Here is a 23,113-nt window from a genome sequence, read left to right as displayed (position 1 = left end):
AGAATTAACACATCTGCAACAACACTGAATAGAGGGAAGGCTCTGAAGTTTAGGGTACTTGCTGCTCTTGTACAGGACCCAGATTTGATTCCCAGCACCCACATGGTGGCTCACAACTATCCATAAATCCAGTTCCAGGAATCTGACACCCTCTTTTGACCTTGGCAAGCACCTGGTATGCACATGGTGCACATACATACATGCAGGCAAAGCATTCATGCAATATATATATACATATATATGTGTGTGTGTGTGTGTGTATACATATACATATATATATATATATATATATCACAAAGTAAAGTGTGCAAAGTTCTGAGAAATGAGTTTCTATGCATCTGCATATGAGGCTGTGCCAGGCCATACTCATTCCCAAAGCTTCTCATTCGAGATCCTGAATGCCCACCGCGTACCAGCACCAACCCCTACATGGATGAGTTTCTCAGATTGGTTGCTAGTCCTTCTTTGAACTCAACAACTATGTCATACTGTCCCCAAACTGTTGTACCCAACCAGCTAAGTCACTTTCTGTGACAAATCACAGATAAAAATCTGATTGCCTGCAGCTCCAAGAGCAAACTGAGGCTGAAGGGACTCTGACCAATGTCCACCAAGAAAATGAGATGCCGTGCATGACAACCTGGTCATCTATCAAGATGACATCCTTTCACTAATGAAACAGTAGGGAAATATATTCACTTATTAGTATGCACTTGTGTGTATTCATGTGTGTAGATTAATCTAGACTAGGGCTTTCCTAGATGACCAAGTGTCATGGCTTCCAAGATATACATAGAAGCCTGTAGAATTCCCTGCCAGGCCCCAGACCTGCTGTAATGAGACAGCAACTTTGGTCCAAATGTCTAGCTCAGCTTCACAGGCCCTTCAAGGCCTGCAGCAGAAGTTATGCTTTCTCTCGAGTTGGGAGCCCACAGATCAGTGGGAACCAGCAAAGCTTCTTGAGAAGTGCACAGCCTTTCATCTGAGACATTTCAAAGCCCCTTTGTTAACACTCATTAGGCCCAACCCTTTCCCAGTCAGTGGTGGGAAAGTCAACCCTGGCAGTGAACTGCTCCCCTCTCTCCCAACCCAGACGCACTCGGTCGCCTTTGTGCAACAGGGTCTGGGGACATAATTAACCATTTTGCTGTTCTCTGTTACTTCTTTCATTCAGCCCTTAAGGAGCAAGCTGGGCGTGACCCTCCTGAGAACTCTCCTAGGAGGCTGCAGGATGGCTTTGCCCCTTTGATAACTTCCCAAGGGCTGTAGGGTAATCACTAGGTGAGATAGTCCAGAGAGAGTGGGACAGGGACTCTGACCGCCATCCTCAGAGCTTTTGATCCTTCCTCACAGCTCAGGAAGTCAGTCCCTCCATCCTTCCAGATCCAGAGCCCGGGCTTTCTGTGTCATCTCATGCCGCCTCTTGGGATTTCTCAGGGGCAAAGAGACTGAGTGTGGATCTTTGCCATATGATAACTATGTGATCTTGGAAAAGATTATAGTGAAGGTTCCATTGTCTCCAAATGATAGAACTAGCATCAATCACAAATCTGCCCGGTGGAATGCAAAGAACCTCAGAAAACAGATACAAAGTATCCAGTAAATGTTACCAGATACCCAAGCTCGCCACAACCCCATGAAGTTACTAGTTCTTGAGGTCATGAGGACTTAGAGGTCAAATCATTTACCAAGCCCGGCAGAACCCAAGCTCATTGGAGCTGTGACTAAGGTGTATTACATCACGTACAAACAGTGGGTGAATAAGGGTATAGGGGAGACCTGGCTGTGACGTAGGTCACCGTGACTGTCAGAGTTGATTCTGCTAATCTGGCTTCTGAGGCACAAGTCCTCTTCCTCCTTCTGTGGGCATCCCTCCCAAAGCAGCTCACTGGCCGCTTTTGCAGAGAACCTGGTCCGGTTCTCAGCACCTGCATAGTGGCCACAACTCTCTTTAACTCCAGATCCAGAAAATCTGACCACCTCTTCTGGCCGGGAAGAGCACTAGGCGTGCATGTAGTACTCTTCCATGCATGCAGGGAAATGTCCATATTCATGAAAATAAATCTTAAAAAAGAAGAATGCATGATGAACCAGATGTGGTAACACACACGTGTAATCGCAGTGCTTGGAAGGTAGAGAAAGGGGGGGGGGGTCAGCGTTTCCAGGCCATTCTGTCCATAGGTGATGATAGATAGATAGATAGATAGATAGATAGATAGATAGATGGATGGATGGATGGATGGATAGATAGATAGAATAAATTGATTAAAAAAACAAGCAATTGTGCACAGCCTGGGGGCTAATGGCCATCACTTGAACCCAGCCAGGGTACAGGTGTGTCCAAGAAATAACACAAGGAGCACAATGAACAACGCAGAGAAGAAACGCAACCGTTGTGTGCAAACATACCAAGGGAGCAAGAGGCAGAGAGAAACCTCCCTGTGGAGACTGATTTCACACTTCCGTTCAAATGAGAAAATTGAGAATCCAGGAGATTAGATGACCTGCATTGAGCCACATGGCTAATGAGAAGCAGAGCCAGGACTAAACTTCAGGCCTTCTGGTACGGAGTCGCTACACGATATTGTCTGGTGTGGCAGCAGTAGCTCGTAGTCAACACTGCTGACTCCATTCTGGGTCCGAAGCTGCAGAGCACATTCTTGCCTCCCCTGAAGGAGAGAAAGGAAGCAGCTGGCTTCGGATGCCCATCCCCCGCCAATGCCAGCTCCTTGACAAGTGTTTCATAGACACCAGTCTCATCGCCGGGAGGAAAGCTCCGTTAGCAAAGGAGACAGTGCCCAGTGGCAGCACAGGAGAGGAGTGGGGTGAGCTCAGGCCACTGTGGGAAGAAGCTCGCTTAAAATACCATTGTACGCCCAGATATGGAACTGTTCTCAAATTATCTAGAAGAAAATAGGTGAGGTCTACTGCCTGAGGTAGCATCATGAACACTCAAGAGGAGTCAGGAGTTGCCAGAGCTAGGGTGACAGAGTCAAGCCCATGAGTTCTAAGGAGGAGTCTGGACTTTGATTCTCCTCCAATAGGCTTGCATGTAACACTACTACATAAAGGCAGTGCCTAACACAGAGTCCTAATGTCAGAGTGCTTACTCAGCCGGTCTAATCCCGAACATAAAGCTGCCTGTCTTTATTAATTTGCTCCAAGATGATTTTTCTGATGAATGTTTCCTTTATTGGATGTATACTTGGTACTGTGTGCTCCAATTGGAGACATTAATGGGCCAACAAGTCATAGCTATTAGAATTTCAGCCTTTGGGTTTCAGAGTCTTTCCTTGTGAATTATAGTTAGTGCTTTTCAAAAAGCAAATACACACACAAATAAGATGGGGGAAAAATAGCATAACCATGCAGGAAGCTTGAGAGTCTGGCACGAGGGAGCACAGTGGTTTGAATGCTTGGTTCCTGTTGGTGGTGGCTGCGAGACTATGGAACCTTTGAGTTATGGGGCCTTGACAGAGGAAATGTGTCACTGGAGGTGAGCCTTAAAGATAGACAGCTTTGTACCATTTCCTGTTTCCCTCTCCATCTCTCCCCTGGCTCCTGCCTCCATACCTAACCCTGCTGTTGCTATACCTTCACTTCTATGATGGACTCCATCCCTCTAGAACCATAAGCCTCTTCATCCTTAAGCTTCTTTTGGTCATAGTGTTCAATCACAGCAACAGTAAAGCAGCCAGCCAACAGAGAGGGGGGAGGCTTCTTTTAGCCAGGCACCATAAGCAGCGGTGCATATTACAGGATGCTGCTGTGACTTGGGCTTGAAATCTAGATGGCATCGTGATAACAGCAAATAACTGCCATGTTTTCCAATCCAAAAGTTAGAGGCCGTGGCTAAACTAAAACATGTAAAGACAGGCTAGTCATAGGCACGCCAATACCCAAACAACAGCATCACACCATGAACATCCACCGTTGCTGATCTCAACCAGCTCTGTGGGTCTCTGAGGAGTCAAGTGAGACCCGTATTAGAACATGCCTTCAAACACGTTAAAAGTCGGAGAGGATTAGACGCCACCGCAGGAGTTCCACACTGAGGAATAAATAGAAGAAGCTGAGAGATGAAACTATGGAGGACTGAATAGCATTGGCCAAACATAGCACATGGTTTCTGGTTGGGCTTTTTGTCAGCTTGACACAACATAAAGTTATCTCTGAAGAGGGACTCACAGCTGATAAAATGCCTCCATGAGATCAGCCTGTAGGCATCTCCTTAATTAGTGATTGGCATGGGAGGCTGGACCCACTGGGGGTGTGGTCCTGGGGTGTATGGGAAAGGAGGCTCAGCGAGCCAGGGGAGAAAGCCCACCAGCAATGCTCTGTGACCTCTGCCTCAGTTCCCGCCTTGGTTTCTCTCAAGGCACCGTGACCTGGGATATAAGCCAAAGGACCCCTTTCTTCCTTAAACTGATATTGGTCATGTGTTTTATCACAGCAGTGGAAACCCCGGTTAAGCCGTAAATTGGTACCAAAAGAGGGGTGTTTGTGTGACAGAGCAGACTGCGTGTTTGAAGGAGAATTATGAACTCTGGGCTAGAAAAACCATCGAGTGCTCAGAACTCAGTGGGATGTTCCTTGGAAAATGCTGGAAACTGTGCAGACCCGGCTTATTTCAGAAAAAGTAAAGACTCTAACAGAGCCATTTGAGTAATGCTTTGGACTAAGAATTTGGAGTTCTGCAGGGGCTGAAGAATTAGCGATTAACGAGAGACCAGATCCACCCATGTGAAACCTTTGACATGCTGGACAATTCCGTTCTTGTTAGCCAGAGATAAGAAGTCAATGGAAATTAAGAAGAGAAGTTCAGCATCACGGAGAATCTTGTTGGAGTACTTACTCATAGTCAGCATACAGAAGCTGGGGCCCATAAGACGCAAGGCTGTACTTCATTCTGGCAGCTGAGCTTGGTAATGAGTAAGAGTTTCCCAGGTGCCACTGGGTTAGAAGCCATAAAGGAATCGCTTGTGTTGTGTAGCTTGTTGTTGTTGTTTGTTTGTTTGTTTTCATCAAGTTGATACAAGCTAGAGTCATCTGAGAGGTGTAATCATCAATTGGGAAAGATGGGGATGTCCTTCTATATACATGTTTCTCTTACTGGTTGATGATTAAAACACCGATTGGCCAGAAGTCAGGCAAAAAGCATAGCTGGGCTATGAGACCAGGGGAGGCTGGGGAGAGGAATGTACAGAAGAGACATCATATAGAGACTGGGAAGAGGGGACACACCAGGTGTTCTCTGGTAAGATAAGGCCATGTAGAAGTACACAGATTAATAGTTGTGGGCTAATAATTAAGAGAGAGCTAGCAAATAAGAAGCCTGAGCCATTGGCTAACCGATTATAATTTAATATAAGTCTTTGTGTGTTTATTGGGGGCAAATCGGCTGCAGGTCCAGCATGGAAAGAAACTCCAGCTTCAGGGAAATGACTCTTTAAGATCAGCCTGTAGGCAAGCCTCTGGGGCCTTTTTTTTCTTAGTGGTTGGTGTAAGAGGGCCCTCCGCATTTTAGCTGATGCTACCCTCAGATAGGTGGTCCTAGGGTTGTAAAAAGCAGACTGAGCGAGCGACCACAGGGAACAGGACAGGAAGCTGCACCATGGCTACCCCCTCGGTCCCTTCCTCGCATCCCTACTTCAGCGTCCCTCCGTGTGTTAGGGCCTGGGATATAAGCCAAATAATTCTTTCCTCTCCATGGTGCCTTTTTCTTTTGGGCATGGTATTTTACCAGAGCAATGGAAACCCCAAGGCACATATAAAAGGGGTTATATGCCATGACGATATAGGATTCACCCCCATAGTGTAAGATTAGTTTAGCATGCAAGGAAGTGTGAACAAATCTCCACAGAGAAATGCGTGCCCAAGTGTTGATTGCAGTATTACTCTCAATAAGCCAAAGGTAGAGAAACTCTGTCCTGACATCAAAAGTATTAAATGATCAACACCTGCTACCATGGAGACGAACCTTCAAGGCGCACTGAGTGAAGTCACAGCATCTGTGACCACACATCATATAAATCCATTTCCAAGGGAAAAACCCAGAACTGACAAGTCAGGACAGAAAATAGGCCAGTGGACGGAAGACAGGGAAACTGACTGATGATAATTATCGTTTTCTTGGGGAGTGGAGAAAGTATTCTAAAAACATTCTAAAGATCCCTGGAAGTTTCTAGATTATGCAAGATCCTGGGTTCTAACCCCAGAACCACAAAAAGTTTAAAAAAAAACAAAAAGCCATGGAAGACTCACTAAGGACCTCTGCGTTGGATCTTGAAAGGATGAATTTGTGCTGTGTGATAAAGCTGTGATTGAAGCAAACATTTTTTTTTTAAAGTATCGGACATGAATGAGACCTGAATTTAAATCCCAGCTCTGCTCAGTCGACGCTAGGCAAGGCTCAGCTCTGCTGGCATCTCTGCAGACAGGGCCATAAAGCGTTTGGGAAGTGAGAGTGTGGGTGGGAAGGATTGGGACCTGGAGTTTCATGGGGAGTTTAATTGGGTGTACCAGGTAAGAAAAAGTCCCAGAGACCCAAGGTGTGAATGCTGCACAGCAGGTGTGAATCTCCTTAATCCCACTCCGTATACACTTGAGACATTTACAGTTGTGAGCTTTATGTATGCTCTACTTTAGTGAAGTATCGTAATTTAGAACATAGCAAGCTGAAGTTATTTTATTCTGGCCAGCCCTACCTCATGAGATAATATGGTGTTGATGTAAGAGCAGTTTGTGCCCACCCACGCCCCATGGCCCCTGGACCTTGCAGGTGACGACCCAAGGCCAGCCGGTGCAGCAGCCCATGCTGAATTTCTGCGGCGCCACAGTTCAGCCTCTGGACCCTATTGCTACGTCACTCGTGGAAATGTGCCTACCCCAATACCCCTTCCGTGTCCCGATATTTCACAGGACCTTTGCAACTTTTGCCAGTGATCTGATAGTTGAAGGGGAAGGGTGTCCACTCCTCTCCCCTCCCAGGAGGACAGAGAATAGGTCAGTGGTTGCAATAACTCTTAAACATTTTAAATTGATAATACTTATAAATGGTGATAAAATTTTAAGGTTATAAAGATCTATTTCAGGTTAACAAAAACTAACTTAGAGATCTACACCTAAGTACTTACATCTTTGCCAAGGGTTCAATACCATGCTTCTGGAAAATTTAAATAGCTGGCAACATATATTCGATAAATAAGATGTATTTCTATAATACAATGACTGGTCCCCAGAGAAGGTCCATCCCCCACGCTTGGGCGTTTGGGCAGAGGCCCCCATGGCCTGTCAAGGGCAGTGCTGGGCTCTGTGCTCCCTCAGTCTCTGCTCATGGGCCACACCCAACTCACAAGCCCCCTTTATCCTCTTCACGTAACTGAAGACCAGGATTGTCTGCTCAGATACACCCACTAGACAGACAGTCTTCAAATGCTCAGAGATCTGCAGAATAGCTGGATTTAAAGTGTTTCATTAAAAAAGCTTTTCACAATAGAGAGATGTGCCAGCTCCTGGCAGCGCCCTATTTCCTTCAAAGAAGATGGATGGGCACAGAACCTCCCCCCAGAACCGGCTTCAAGAGTGGCAGCACTAGCCACTGAGCAAACCTGCCTCTCACCTCAACTGCTGCAAAGGACTCTTCAGACTGCAGATGACAAAACCCTGGGGAATTGACTGCCTCGGGTTGCCTAAGGCTTCCTACAAGCTCCTAGTCCACACGATCTGCTGAAGCCTGCTAGACTTAACAGCAGAAAACTGATGTTGCCCTCAGTGACCATGGAGGACCCTGGGGAGTGGCCAGGAAGTCTCTGTCATTTTTAGCATTAATTCGGGTAGAATTTTATCTTTCTCGGGAGCTCTGATGCAGTTTGATGACTGGCAGGTTTGCCAGCTTAAAAAGCAGCAGCCAAGGCTTCCGCTGCCTTCTCAGGACCCGACTCAGGAAAGGGCTAAACTCACAGTCAGCCGTCAATCACCGGAGCCTCCTGAGTCCCGAGTGAAGCCATGAAGATGGGAAGGAATGGGTGCTTTAGATTCACGTGTGTAAAGATGGGAAAGCTGGAGGGTGAGATCCGAGATTTCTGCAGCGTTCCCACTGATTAAAATGCTGTAGCCTGGGTGGGGATGTAATCAGCTGGTAGGGAGTGCGTCTTGTATACACGAAGCCCTGGGTTTGATGCCCAGCGTGTATAAGCTGAGCGTAGTAGCATCAACTGTACTACTTTGCATTTTAGCACACACTGTACTTCTCCGTAATCCCAGAATTCAGAGGTGGAGGAAGGACGATCAGGAGCTCAAGGTCATCCTTGGGTACACAGTGAGCTTCAGGCCGGCCTGGACTCCATTAGACTCTGCCTCAAAGAACAATACAATAAGAAACAACCCAGTAACATTCTAGGCACGGCACTGTCCAGTCAGGTCCACAGGCACCATGCTCCACATCCCCTATCCTATCCCCCACACCCATGTAAAGAGATGCATGAACAGAGAACAGGCAGCTCCTGCCCAAGGGATGTGAAGGCAGACAGAGCCCAGTGCCCCAAGTTTTGTCATAATAAACAATAAGGGACAGAATTAGAGCTTGCAGAGAGCCAGAGATATCTAACTGGCCAGTGTAAAGGCCCGAAGGGCCAGCTCCTGTGTAGCCTGTGGCCACACCGCTCCCAAACGACATTCCATTAGTATCTCTGGAGCTCCCCAAATCTTAAAGCCATGAAGCAAACCTCCTGGTGGCTGCTGTCCAATGGTGCTCAAAATTTCTACTGCTGGGCCAGCAGGATGGCTAAGAGGTAAACGTGCTTGCCGCCAAGCCTGATGACCAGAGTCCAATCACTGTAACCCATAGAGTAAAACAGGAGGGAACTGATTCCTGCAAGCTGTCCTCTCTCTCCCTTTCTCTCTCTCTCTCTCTCTCTCTCTCTCTCTCTCTCTCTCTCTCTCTCTCTCTCTCTCTCTCTCTCTCACACACACACACACACACACACACACGGGGGGGGGGGGAGGAAGGATGCTGTGGGATAGTCTTTGTATACCATGAAGATGTGTGTTTTACCTCATTTGCCTAAAACACCTTCTGATTGATTTAATACAGAGCTGAACGGCCAATAACTAGACAAGAGAGGATAGGCAGGACTTCTGAGACAGGGCATTTGCCAGTGAGAGTGAAGGAAGTCTGATGTGTAGTATGGAGAGGAGGTAATGAGCCACATGGTAGAATGTAGGTTAACACAAATGGGTTAATTTAAGTTATAAGAGCCAGTTGGGGCCAGGTGTTGGTGGTACGTGTCGTTAATCCCAGCACTCTGAACGCAGAGGCAGGCAGATCTCTGTGAGTTCGAGGCCAGCCTGGCCTACAGAGCGAGTTCTAGGACAGGATCTAAAGCAATACAGAGAAACCCTGTCTAAAAAAACAAACAAACAAACAAAAAACAACAACCAAAAAAAAAAAAAGCCAGTTGGGAACAAGCCTAAGCTAAGACGAAGCTCCAATCTTTCATACTTAATAAGACGTCTCCATGTCATTATTTGGGAGTTGGTGATGATCCTAAGAAAGTCCAACAACAGAAGGGAGGGAGGGGGAGGAAAGGAGGGAGGGAGAAGAGGAAGGAAGGATCGTGGAAGGGAGAGGGAGGGAGGGGAAGAGGGAGGAAAATGTAAAAATAAAATCTCTAATGCCCCAACTCGTTAGCCCCAAAGCTCTGCCCTAGAGGGTCTGGGGTTGCACTGTAGGTACAGGCGTGGCTGTGCTGCATTGGGGTCATTCGCTCACACTTGCCACCTGTACCACCCGCGGTAAGGGCGCCACCCACTGTTCAACGTGGTGGGTGATCTCATCTGCTCCCCAGGGTTAAGGACAGCTCAGAGCAGCGCAATGCTAGCTCTGTGTGTGGCGGCTCTCAAGGCGCACCGGGTTCCTGTTCAGAGGGATGGTGTGAGTCCCCTAAGTGTGAAAGAAGCCAGGCCGGAGAGAGACAGGTGTGAGCGCGTGGTCTTCCAGCCAGTCATATCACACGCTGCCTCCTAGCACAGGTGCAGGGATTTTAATTACATCCCAGCCCCAGTGACCTTCAAAGCCACAGGCTTTTTACCTAGATACTTCAAGGTAGAGTGTAATTTGCGTAGTATTTGCTACAAGAAAAGCATCAGACAGACGCCTTTCTCTTTGCCCACCCCGCCCCCAGCCCACGACAGCAGCTGTTCCCGTCTTTGATTCAGGCTGAGTGGGATTCAGACCCCAGGAAAACTGACATACACCCTCCTCACACCTGCTTCCAACACATTTCAAACTATCGTGTTGGTAAATACACTGTTGCAATTTTAGCCATCGGAGATTGCGCGCTCATTCCCAGTCCTCTAGTAACCACTGAGTGTTCATTAGGATCAGCGCGATGAGTCACATGCAGGTTTATTGATTAGGAGGCATGGCATCCATAGCTAGACCAGACAGGACACCGGGTGGGCCCGGGAAGGACTATCGGTCTGGCCCCAAATCAGCCCTTCAGCAAAATATCTCTGATAGGTGTGCCGGTCGGGGTGGGTGGGTAGGGGTGTGGGTGCGGGTGTGGGTGCGGGTGTGGGTGGGCCACAGCCTCTGTGCAGGTCCGGATGTGGGTGAGGGTGGGGTGGGCCACGGCCTGCATGAAACGCGCTCTACACAGAGAAGGGCAGGGCCTCTGAGTGGGAACCCAAAGCAAGTGCTGTCTCAGCAACAGGAGACCCGAGGCCCAACAGTCCCCACACTGCCCCTTAAGATCCCTGTGGCTGGCTCTGGGTTGTCTCTGTGATCTAGGCACAGGAAGACTTAGTCAATCAAAAATGAAGATGAGTTTTCTCCCTTCTCTTCACACCTGTTGAAAGAGTTTGTATTAGGCACGTTATTGATAGTATGAAAAACTAGATGGGCCATGGGGGATGGTCAAAAGCCGGTGACTGCGAGGTGAAATCACTCTTAGGGGGCCAGGCCTTGAAGGCCATGTGGCCAACCTGGAGGCTGTCATGTTCTTGTCTGCTGAAGGAACTGACACAATTACACAATTAAGTGACCTCAGTCAAAAGGGCAGGCCCCAGGCTGTTCAAAGGGGACGCCATCCGCGCTAATGATGGGCTGTGTTTACCAGGCCTTCATCTGCCTTCACACAGCTTTAACCAGTAATTACACCGCCAGCCTCTGAGGTGGGTCAGAGTCCCAGCACCCATTTTACAGGCCAGTAAAGAACTTCTGGGGGTGCTGTTACCGAGGCCACACGTACATCAGCAGCAAGGGAGCAGCCCCTGCCACACACACACACCTGCCACACACACACACATACACACACACCTGCCACACACACACACATACACACACACCTGCCACACACACACATACACACACACCGGCCACACACATACACACACACCTGCCACACACACATACACACACACCTGCCACACACACCTGCCACACACACACACACTCACACACACACACATACACACACACCTGCCACACACGTGCACGCGCGCGCGCACATACACACACACGCGCGCACACACACACCTGCCACACACACACATACACACACACCTGCCACACACACACACCTGCCACACACACACACATACACACACACCTGCCACACACACACATACACACACACCTGCCACACACACACACCTGCCACACACACACACATACACACACACCTGCCACACACGCGCGCGCACACACGCGCGCACATACACACACACACACACACACACACACACACACACACACGGCCGCCCAGGTCAGGACCAGCCCTCTCTGCTCTGTCTGCTCCTCTCTGGAGAGGGGTTGAAGGTTCCTGTGTGGTGCCAGCTCTAAGGTCCAATGGAACTAAGCCTTTCTAGGGGAGGGTAGAGGAGGGGAGTGGGGGGGGGAGAAGGAAGAGGAGTTAAGACTGCTGTCCTCCTGTGTCCACCGCTGGGGTGAACCTCACCCTCCCTGGAGCACTCTGAAGCCCTGTGACTCGCACCTTCCATCACTGCCCACCACGGCTCCACCCACCGCCGCCCCGGGCTCAGCCCTCAGCCCTCCTGCGATGGAATGTACCACTCTCTATGACCCCGAAACAGTGCACACAGAGCCCGGGCTCTCCAGGGTCCCCTCCTCGGGCCCTCCCAGCTGCCCTACGAGTCTCCACACTGATGCCAGAGCCCCTGTCCTCGATGCTCTCAACCTGAGGACCTGAGGTTCCCCTCCCTCCCTGGGCCTCCTGCCGAGAGCCGGAGCCTCCTCTTGCTCATCTAGCTTTAGAGTCTATCTTCCCCATGACAACTGATGATGGATCCAAGCCCTCACCTCTAACCCAGGAGCTATCTCCAACTGATAACCACTAGCAAAAGGAAAATTAGTTTATTAGTTTTCTCCAATGAAGTCTCACTAGATTTACACGCCATATTTAGGGCAGGCCCCATGCCCAGCAGTGGATGGCCAACACAATACAAAAAGATGGTGTTTTAGAAGTGTGTGTGCCAGAATGCTTAGGCTAGGCTTATTTTTGTTTTTTGGTTTTTTTTTCCATTTAAACCTTATAGGTCTTTTGCTTTAATATTATGGCTTCCAGGTTTGCATTTTTATGGGATTTCTGTGTGTGCAAATGAATGTGTCTCTGTGTCTGTATGTTTCCTGTGCTTTTTCTTTGATGCTTTTTTTGTTGTTGTTTGTTTGGTTTGCCTGAGTCTATTGTGTTTGTTTTTATTTTATTCTGTTTTATTATGATTAATTTTAGATGCCTGTCTGTTTTCTCTTTGTTTTTCTTCAGGGAAGAGAACTCTCTCTCTCTCTCTCTCTCTCTCTCTCTCTCTCTCTCAATTATACAGTTGAATTTCCCAGACTTGGGGCAATCACAGGGTGAGCACATTTGCAGCGCAATGGGTGAGCCTCACCCTGGAGAAACCATCTTCACGATCATGGTATCTCCCCTGCCAGGGACGAACACTTCCCTGTTTGTTTTCTAAGAGAGGAAGAATTGTGGGTTTGGGTAGATGGAGAGATGGAGAAGGATCTGAGAGGAGCTGGGAGAGGGAAACCACGGCCAGAATATATCTTTCTATTTTAATTTTAAAAACGTGTACATATATGTATACAAACACATGTATGTTTTTCTGTCCCGTCCTTACACCAAGGCACACGCACAGCCCATTTGCTCTTCAGCAAGTATAACCTGCTCTCGGTAGCCTTGGAGCGCCACCTGGTGGGAATTCAAGGTCTTATATCCCTGGGTGTCTGGGAGCTGCGTTATCTATAAAGGAATAAAAACAATTGTTGGCTGTCAAATATGCTGTGATGGATGTCATGACGACAGACTTCTGCTCCCTCTCCATCACATTCTCTATGGCAATCTCCCCTAAAGAGAGCAACTTACATGAAATAGACAAAAAGAACAATTATAAGCATGGTCAACGTGTTCAAAGTATATAACGACGGAAAAAAGTAAAAACCTGAATGCACTTAAAGAGGATCAGGGCAAATGCCTGAAGACCAAGAAAGCACACAAAAATAACTGAGGGAAATAACCCATTTACGCAATGGAGTACTACTCAGCGGGGGAAAATGGAATCTTGAAATTCGCAGGTAAATGGATGGAACTTGAAGAAACCATCCTGAGAGGTAACCCAGTCACAAAAAGATGAACATGGTATGTACTCACTCATATATGGATTTTAGACCTAAAGCAAAGAATCACCAGCCTATAATTCACTCCACCAGAGAAACTAGGACACAAGGAGGATTCTGAGAGATTCACACAAGGTCCCCCAGAGAAGGGGAAAGGGACAAGATCTCCTGAGCACATTGGGGGAGGGGGCAGTGAGTGGAGAGGGAGCTAGGAGAAAGAGAAGGGAGGAGAGGAGGGGAGAGGAGGATGTGAGGGACCAGGAAGACTGAGTCGGGGGAGGAATAGATGAGAACAGGAAAAGAGACACCTTAATAGAGGGAGCCATTATAGGTTTGAAGAGAAAACTGACTCTAGAGAAATGTCCAGAGACCTACAAGGACGTCCCCAACTATAGCAATCTAAGCAACAGTGGAATGCCCTTCCCTGATAATGAGATCGATGGCTAACTTATCCACCATCATGGAGCCCTCATCCAGTAGCTGATGGAAACAGAAGCAGATACCCACAACTAAACACTGAGCCAAACTCCTGGAATCCAGATGCAGAGAGGGAGGACAAGACCAGGCTACAGAAACCCACAGAGACAGCTGACCTGAACAAGAAGGAGCTAATGGACCCCCAGACTGATAGCTGGGAAACCAGCATTGGACTGACTCAGACCCCCTGAACATGGGTCTCAGTTAGAAGGCCTGGACAGTCTAAGGGACCTCTGACAGTGGAGCCAGGATGTATCCCTGGTGCACGAAAGAACTTTGGGAGCACATTCCCCATGGAGGGATACTCCCTTAACCTAGAGGCAGGAGGGAAGGCCTACTGCCTACTCCAAATGACTTGACAGATTTTGATGATCCCTCCTGGAAGGCCTCACCCTCCCTGTGGAGTAGGTGGGGAATGGGAGGGAAGGGGGAGTCAGGGGCATGGGAGGATGGGAGGGAGAGGGAACCGGGATCGATATGTAAAATAAGAAAAAAAGAAAAACCCAGTGAGCAAAACCAAGCCGAGGAAAGTTCCACCGCCACAACAGTCGTTTTTTAGGTGGTCTTGAATTCGGTGTGACTCTGAGAACATCGCGTACGCTCATCAGGGAGACTGCTCTGTGGTTTGTTATTACTGCTCCTGAGTCCTCTTCTAGTTTTGGAGTCCAGGTAATGCTGGCTTCATTAGAAGTGTTTGGAAACCTTCCTTCCTTTCCTTAGTGGGATGATCATTTGATTAGTGTTGGTGTTAGTCTCTGTGACTGTGGTGTAGAATTCTGTGTGAATCCATCGGGAACTGGGCTTTCTTTTCTTGGAAGATTACTGTTGCTTTCATCTCATCTTTGGCTCTTGATCTCTCTAAATTATTTATTTCATTTTGTTTTGATTTTGGTAAATCATATGTGTCTAGAAATTTGTCCACATCTTTTATATTTTCCAGTTTAGTGGATTAAAGGTTTTTATAGTGGTCTGATATCATATGGACTATCATTTCAATATTCCCATATTTGTTGAGGTTTGCTTTGAGTAAAATATGTGGCGTTTCAGGAATTATTCCGTGAGCCGCTGAGAAAAATGTACATTTTTAACATTTGGATGGAATGTTATAGAGATGTGTTAGTCTGTAGCTTCACATCTAGCAGGGTTTCTTTTATAAAACTGGTGTGCCTGAGCTTGGTGTGTGTAGGTACAGAACTGTGAAGTCCTCTTCATCACCGGCCATGTCCCAGCACAAGGACTTTAGAGGTAGATGGGTTCTAGAGACCAGAAGGGCCAACTGGTCAGAAGGAACAGCATGATGGAGAGTCAGTGGCTATGTCTTCCAGTCCTGGCTGGGGCTGGGACAAAGTGGCCGTTGTGACGCCTCCACTGAGCACACAGAGTGCAGGGGCTGAACGAGCCATACACAGATGAGCACAGGCATTACTGGGTGGGGCTCACCACGTTAGAGGGGCTTTATCACAAATGGACCACACCCTTGATATGTAAGATCCACCGTCTCAGCGGGACATGAGCCCTGAGTGACTACCTGGCCCAGCACGCACGCGGTGAGGAGGTAGATATGGGTAAGTGGCTCACAGGAGCAGCATGGGACCCACATCACTGCCCTACTGCACCCTGTGGAAAACGAGGGGCAGCCACATTAATCAACCTGCGCAAGGCCTCCTGAATAGTGGCCACCCATCTCTCTGCATGGTGTGATGCCTGCTCTTTGTTCTGTGCGCTGGAGTTAAGTTCAAGACAGCCAGACCTGTTCCCTGAATACGCCCCACCCACCCCCAAACCCAGCAACATCAAGTCATTCTTGGAAATTCATTCCTTTCTTTACCAGACTGTTAAGCAGACCCATATGAGGAGTCTGGGTCTCTAATGCAAACTCCTGTGTGGTAATGGCCTCTTTTCTCTTTGAGCACAAGAACATGGAGTCTTGGGGTGTTCCCACTCCTATCACACTGCAGAGCAACTGCAACTTGCTAGAAAAATCCTAAAGCTGCCACCCTGTTCTGCTCTCTCCAAAAAAAAAAGGGTCTCGGATGATAACCAGAACAGTGCAAGCATTGACAGCTTTGACGTCTGCTGCTCTGACTGGGGGCACACACATCTGATTTATCTGAGCCTAGTTCCTTAACAGTAAAGCCCCCTCTTCTGGGCTGGAAACGTGGCTCAGCAGTGGAGCTTTAGCCTAAGGAGCTCAATCCCCTAGCACTGGGAAGAAAATCCATTTCTCAAGGTAGTTGTGATAATTAGGAGATGCCTTCCATAGAGCTGCTGCAGGAGGGCTGGCACATAGCTCCCACACCCAGCAGCCATCGGTTTTCCCTCTGGAACAACGGCCTCAGAGCTCCTGTGTCAGCCACAGCAGGGGGATAAGAACAGAGCTGACATCAGAAGTCAGAAGTCGTGGTTAGGTACAGGTCGGAACGCCCCAGTTAGGTACAGGGAGCCGCTCTACTTCCTCTACAAAATGCCCTCCCCTACAAATGTAGATTCACGTGCTGACATGGCTGGCTTCCCTGAGGGGAACCAGGGGTACTGTGGCCGAAATCATCAGCAAAAGGAGATGGCATGGCTCTGTGCACACTAACCTTCCAGGAACCAGCAGCAGCAGAGTTACTTCCCTGGGGAGTATTTCCTCTCCTCTGCAGTGAAGTATAATCAGACATTCGCTGATAAAACATTTATTAGAACCGATCCCTGGCTAACCCTTCTGCCTCTGTGGCAGTAGGATGTGAATTTCACAGTATCTATTATCCGCCCGCCCTCCTTGACCCAGCTCAGGCCCTGGATTGGTCTGGCGTGAGGCCATTTACCTGAGTACAGCCTGGCATCCACCCCGCCAACATGGCAGCTGCCCAGAGCCCTTCATCTCAGAAGCCCAGGGGCCATTAAGGCTGGCTGGAGCCGAGTCTCATGTTAACGAAGGATGCTGTCGGTGTGGGCTCACCAGGCCCACAGGCAGAGCTGCTGCCAAGAGCCTCGCCCTCTGGTCCTGGCCACACCGGGGTTGCCTAGCACATGGACAGGATGGCGTCTTTCCCTCTCCTTGGCCTCTCTTTCATCTTTGATCTCAATCAGGATCTTTGGGGGCTGTCCCCCCCCTCCCTTCCCACTGGCTCTCTCCTCTATCCTGTGCCAACTTTATTCATTTCTCATCTTTCTCTTTTTCTCCTCATCATTTCTGTGCATTTCCTCCTTTAATAGCTACTAAAGGTCATTGTGAAAGTATACTCCAATTTCCTGGATCACTTTCCTGTTGTGGGACACTCACATTCCTTGTCTTTTGAAAAAATGTATGTCTTTAAGTCAAGTGTGTGTGTATGCTTGTTGAGTTTATGTGTACCACGTGCATGCAATGCCTGCAGAGACCAAAAGATGGCACTGCATTCCCTAGAACTGGAGTTACAAGAAGTTCTGTGGGTGCCCAATATGGGTACTGGGACTGAACTCAGGTCCTCTGTGAGAGCTGGGCCATCTCTCTAGTCCCAGTATTTTCTCCATGTGTGGTAATAACATAACTAATGAGATTGGAATCGGAGTTCTGTACTGGCCATTCAGACAGTTGTAAACAGAGTTCAAAGCCTATAGCTCTAAGAATATTCCAAAGAGGCTTTTTTTTTCAACAGAGTGCTTTAAGTTCAATAAACAAACAAACAAAACAAAACAAAACAAAAACCAACAGCTAGCCCATCCCTGAGGTTTGGGTGGGTTTTCCCAGCCCAGATGACAGGCCCCAAAGCTACATAGAGAATGCCCCAAAGCTACTCAGAGAAACCCTGTCCTAAAATTAAATAAATAAAATAAAAAAAAGAATCGCCATGGCCATGTGTCTCTTCACAGTAACAGAACATTGACTAAGACATTCTTACAGCCTCAGATGGCATATAGAAGCCTAGATTAAAGGAACCAGCCCTGATTAAAAAAAAAAAAGTGTCTATAGGTAGTCTATATTGTAGCATTGAACACTAATGTGTTCCTAATTCCGCCACTCACCTCTCACGGTAACATTACATCATACACCAAGAAACAAGCGGCAGAGCATGGTGGTGCATTACTTCAACCTCAGCACTCGGGAGGCGGAGGCAGGCATATTTCCTCAAGGACAGCCTGGTCTACATAGAGAGTTCCAGGACAGCCTGACCTACATACGGAGTTCCAGGACAGCCTGGTCTGTACATAGTGAGCTCCAGGATAGCCTGGTCTACATAGTGAGTTGCAGGACAGCCTGGTCTGTACATAGTGAGTTGCAGGACAGCCTGATCTACGTAGTGATCTCCAGGACAGCAGAACTATATAGTGAGACCCAATCTCAAAAAAAAGGATGGGGGAGGGGAGCGCACAAGCATATTCAAAGAAACAAAAGCATCTACAGGCCTCCACACATGGTGACAAGTTTTGCAGAATATCCAGATATAAGGTCATACAAGTTCAAATGTTTTTTGGAACAACAGAAGAACATACTTAAAATACGGTCTGTCCTCAAAAATGCAGCTGTCACAAGAGACAAGTGGTAGCAATAACACACTTTATCCTCATGGAGGGGAAAAGAGGCCTTGAGAAAATAAACCCTGGCTGCTTTTCCTGACTGGAAAGAATCTCCAGTGCCTGAGGGCTCCCGTGTGCGCTGAAGGTCGTGAAGAAACAGCCAGCGTTTCATGCTCCCTGACTCTCGAGCTGTACTCTCTCAGCAAGAGTGCTCGGTATTTATCCCTGTCTGGTTTCTAACGTAATTTTTACTTTTTTATTTTATTTATTTAATTATTGGGTGGTGGTGCAAGACAGGGTTTGTCTGTGTGGTCATGGCTGTCCTGGAACTAGCTCGGTAGACAAGGCTGACCTGGAACTCAGAGACTGACCCATCTCTGCCTCCCGAGTGCTGGGATTAAAGGCGTGCACTACCACCACCCGGCTTTAAATATACTTTCAATTGACGGAGTTTTACAACACATTTCACCCTTATCCCCCCACCCCAGTACCTCCGATGCCCTCCTTTAAACCCACCCTCAAGTTGATGGCCTGTTTTCTTTCTTGTTACACATATATGCATGTGTGTGTGTGCGCACAAATATATATACATACAACATAAAGAGTCCGCGTCGTTTGTGTGTATACGGTTTGAAATGTCCATCGTGCTCAGCACAGCTGGCGCTGCCGTTCCAGAAGGCTGTGGAAACTCTGAAACATGGAGCAGCTGCTGGAGAAAGTAAGTTTCAAGGAGTGGGTCCTGAGTTTGTACAGCCTGGCCTTACTTCCTGCTTCCTGACTGTGGTCGCAATGTGGCCTGCAGGCTCCTGCCCCTGCTGGTGTGCTTACTGCCCTAGGAGTGGGGCCTGAGAGAGTAGAAAGTAGAGGCCATAAACGGGGCAGACTAAAGTCTGGAATCCCAAACTTTACTCAGGGCATCAGATAATCTATACTGTTTGTCGGGACCGGCCGACCTCTCAAACATGCCCAAAAAGGGGAGTGAGGATTGAGAAAAGAGAGGAAGGACGAAAGATAGAATCAGGAAGACTCTGCGGATGCCTCGAATTTATTTCTCATACCCCTTTTAAACCAAAAGCAAAAGGGGAGGGCCAAAGACTTCCTTTCCATGATACAAGGAATAAACAAGCGAAATTACCACCTTAATTCTCAAAACATCTTGGTCTTGAGGACCAAGAATAGATTTGAGCTCTCTGACCTTAAGTCAGGGTGGAAATAGAGTCGCTGTGGGCTCCCACAACTGTTAAGAAGAGTCACGGGTACAGTGTGCAATCACTAAGGCAAACTGCGTGCTGTAGACAGGCTGCATGGGGCATTGACGTGTTTCTCCACAGACACATAGAAGGAAATAACAGCAACAGCCAGTTGTGATGAATAAACCGAAGTAAACTCGTCCTATAGGAGACACCTGGGAGGGTTATGGAAGCACAATCCCATGTCTGTGAAGAAACTGAGGTCACAAGACTCTTGGCTTGGGGTTTTCCATTTTCAAACCATGTTCACCCAATGGTAGAATGACCCAAATAGACCTTTCTGACCTTAAGTTGCTTTAGCAGGTATTTCGTCTTAAGAACAAGGCAAGTAACTCGAGCAACCCCACTCCCAGGACATGGACTGTGGCGCATTTTTTCTAACGCCTTGCTGGATGCACAGTCTAAACCCAGAGGTCCATCTCTCTCCTGTGACTGGGGAGACAGGGTGGTGGCCGTCAGAGGACGAATCCAGAGCATTATTGAATTGTATACTTTCTGCCAGCCTTTTAAGCTCATGAGAGTACTTCTTCTAAAGTGTGTTTCTCAGACTTTAGCCTTTCTGGTTCACACATTCATTTGACAAACAGTCATTAAGTGTTCACCACATGTCACATGCCACGATAATGCAGCAAGCAAAACAAAATTTTCCCTTTGACCTTGAGCTCCACAGAAAAGGTCTACGGCCTGAAGGCCTTTCGTAATTTGGGTCATTGAATCTCCAGTGTGTGAGTCCCTTGGGACTTAGATTCATGAGGCCGTCATTCACCTTTGGAGTGCCCACGGTGCCAGCTGCAGGGCCTTCTGGGTAAATGGTTAATGAACTAACAAATAAATGCAAAGGATATGAGAAACAGAAACATTTAGAAAACCCCCTTTTCAGTCAGGAGATTCTCAACTTAAAAATTGTTTCAGCGTTTAGGTACATTTTACTTCCCATGCTTGAGATCAAACTCGGATGCTAGGCAAGGGGTCAACGATTGCATTCACCTCTAGACCCTCTCTTTATCCAAATTCTGATAAGATTCCAAATAGAAGATGAATGGCTCTCCGGCTTTATGAGATTGTTAGTTGTACACATATTCATTAATGTTATATAGCGTGATGCAGTATCTGACAGAAACAACTTAGTGGGCCAGGATTTATCAGGCTTCCAGTTCCCAAAGCTCCAGTCTGTCACAGAGGGGAAGGCAGGGCAGAACAACTCTATTCACGCCAGTGAGCCCGTGTGGAGGACACTGTTCACATCATAGCAGATCAGGCAGAATAAGGCAGAATGGACCAGGCAGCTACCAAATGTCTGACCCTCAGTCGTTAAAATGTTTGCTATGCAAGCAGGAAGGTGTGGATTCAGACCCCCAACACCCACATTAAAAAAAAAAATCTGAGCGTGGCAGTACACATCAGTAATCCCAGCAGTGAAGAAGTAGAGACAGGAGGATTTCTGGCTCCAAATATAGCAGAACCAGTAAGCTCTTAGTTCTGGTAGAACCCCTGTCTCAAAACACAAAATAAGGTAGACAGGAACTACATAAATCTTGGTCTTGACTTCTGGCGCGCACACACACACACACACACACACACTTTATTTTGTTTATTTTAAATTAACAAATAGTTGTTACTGTGCACAACCTAACGTCTTAAAGGATGTGTGTACTGTGAGCTGTGTAGCTCTTGCCATTTGCTCTTGTTGCTTCTCTGGCGATAGGTCTTAAGTGTGTGTGTTCTTACATCTCCCTCTCCTAGAGCACACTTGATATTTGCTGTCTTTGTAGATACAGGTCTTAAGTGTGTGTGTGTTCTTACATCTCCCTCTCCTAGAGCACACTTGACATTTGCTGTCTTTGTAGATACAGGTCTTAAGTGTGTGTGTGTTCTTACATCTCCCTCTCCTAGAGCACACTTGATATTTGCTGTCTTTGTAGATAGTTTTGTATCACGCCTACATCCTTTCTTTAGACTAAAAGGGGAATTGGAGTGAGAGACCCACCCCGTCCACACCTGCGCTGACCACGTGACAGGAGAAGGCCAGCTCTGGGGTCCCAGACCGCAGCCCTCCCTCCCTCCCTCCCTCCCTCCCTCCCTCCCTCCCTCCCTCCCTCCCTCCCTCCCTCTCTCTCTCTCTCTCTCTCTCTCTCTCTCTCTCTCTCTCGGTTCCATGGGATCACCGAGAGCAGCCTGGGCGTGGATCCTTGGAGCGGGAACTTGTGGATCATCGGTTCTCATGTAAGTGACTTCTCCCCGAATAGAATAAAACATAATTCCCATATTATAACCCACCTTAACTTTGAGTGGCGCCATCCTATGGCCCAGGAGCCTGGACGAATAAGAAGGAGAAAGTGAGCTGAGCTCTAGCATTTGTCCCTCTCTGAGTCTTGATGGCAGAGGCAGTATGGCGTCGCCGTCCTGGGGCTCTTGCTACGGTGGCTCCGGACACAGTGCACTATACCTGGGAACTGTGAGCCAAACTCAACCTTTTCTCCATTCAGTGCCTTGTCACAGCCATGAGGAAAGTCATTAACAGGATGTGGAATCAGCAAGGAAGCCCCTAAGGGCAAGGACACGGGAGGGCGCTACAAGCTCCTGGGCCCTTCCTGTCTTTCTGTTCCTCCATCCTTACTTAGAGAAACTTCATGAAGTATGACAGAGGCCACAGATCCAGGAGAAAGGAATGTCTTCAAGGCAGGGGCTGTGTGTTTGTTCCTGGAGAGACCACTTGTATCCTCCACAGACCGAAGAAGAAACATGTCCAAGTCCTGGTTGGTGACAATGAGCTCACTAATGTCACTTACATCAATCAGCAAGGGTTGGTGAGCAATGAGCTCACTAATGTCACTTACATCAATCAGCAAGGGTCTGGAGCATGGACGACTCAAGCAGCCGGATTACAGGAAAGCCGGTCCCAGCTGCATCACTGATGTCCCCTGCACAACCTGCTTGCAGCTCCATGCAAGAGTCTCCTCTCCCTGACAACTACTCCTGCTTCTACAATCCAAGGGTTCTTGGAAGTCTCTTGTGCTTTGTGATCTGCTGCCTCCTCCTTTCAGGAAAGAACGCTTCAACCCACAGCCTTTTCTATCCCTTTTGCCAGGAAAGTAGAAACCTTTTCCAGAGACACCAAGCACAGTCCCCTTTTAAGTGTCACTGCTGCGTGTTCATACTGTTGTCCCCGGGCCGCAAGCGAGGGGAGGGATCTAGTTCTGACAAAGTACGCCAGAATGCCACAACTTGCTTGGATCAGCATTAGTTTCCCATCTTCTGTATCTTC

Source organism: Phodopus roborovskii, unplaced genomic scaffold (assembly GCF_943737965.1).
Source record: "Phodopus roborovskii unplaced genomic scaffold, PHOROB, whole genome shotgun sequence".
In the NCBI taxonomy this organism is placed as follows: domain Eukaryota; kingdom Metazoa; phylum Chordata; class Mammalia; order Rodentia; family Cricetidae; genus Phodopus; species Phodopus roborovskii.
This window is presented reverse-complemented; position numbering follows the sequence as displayed.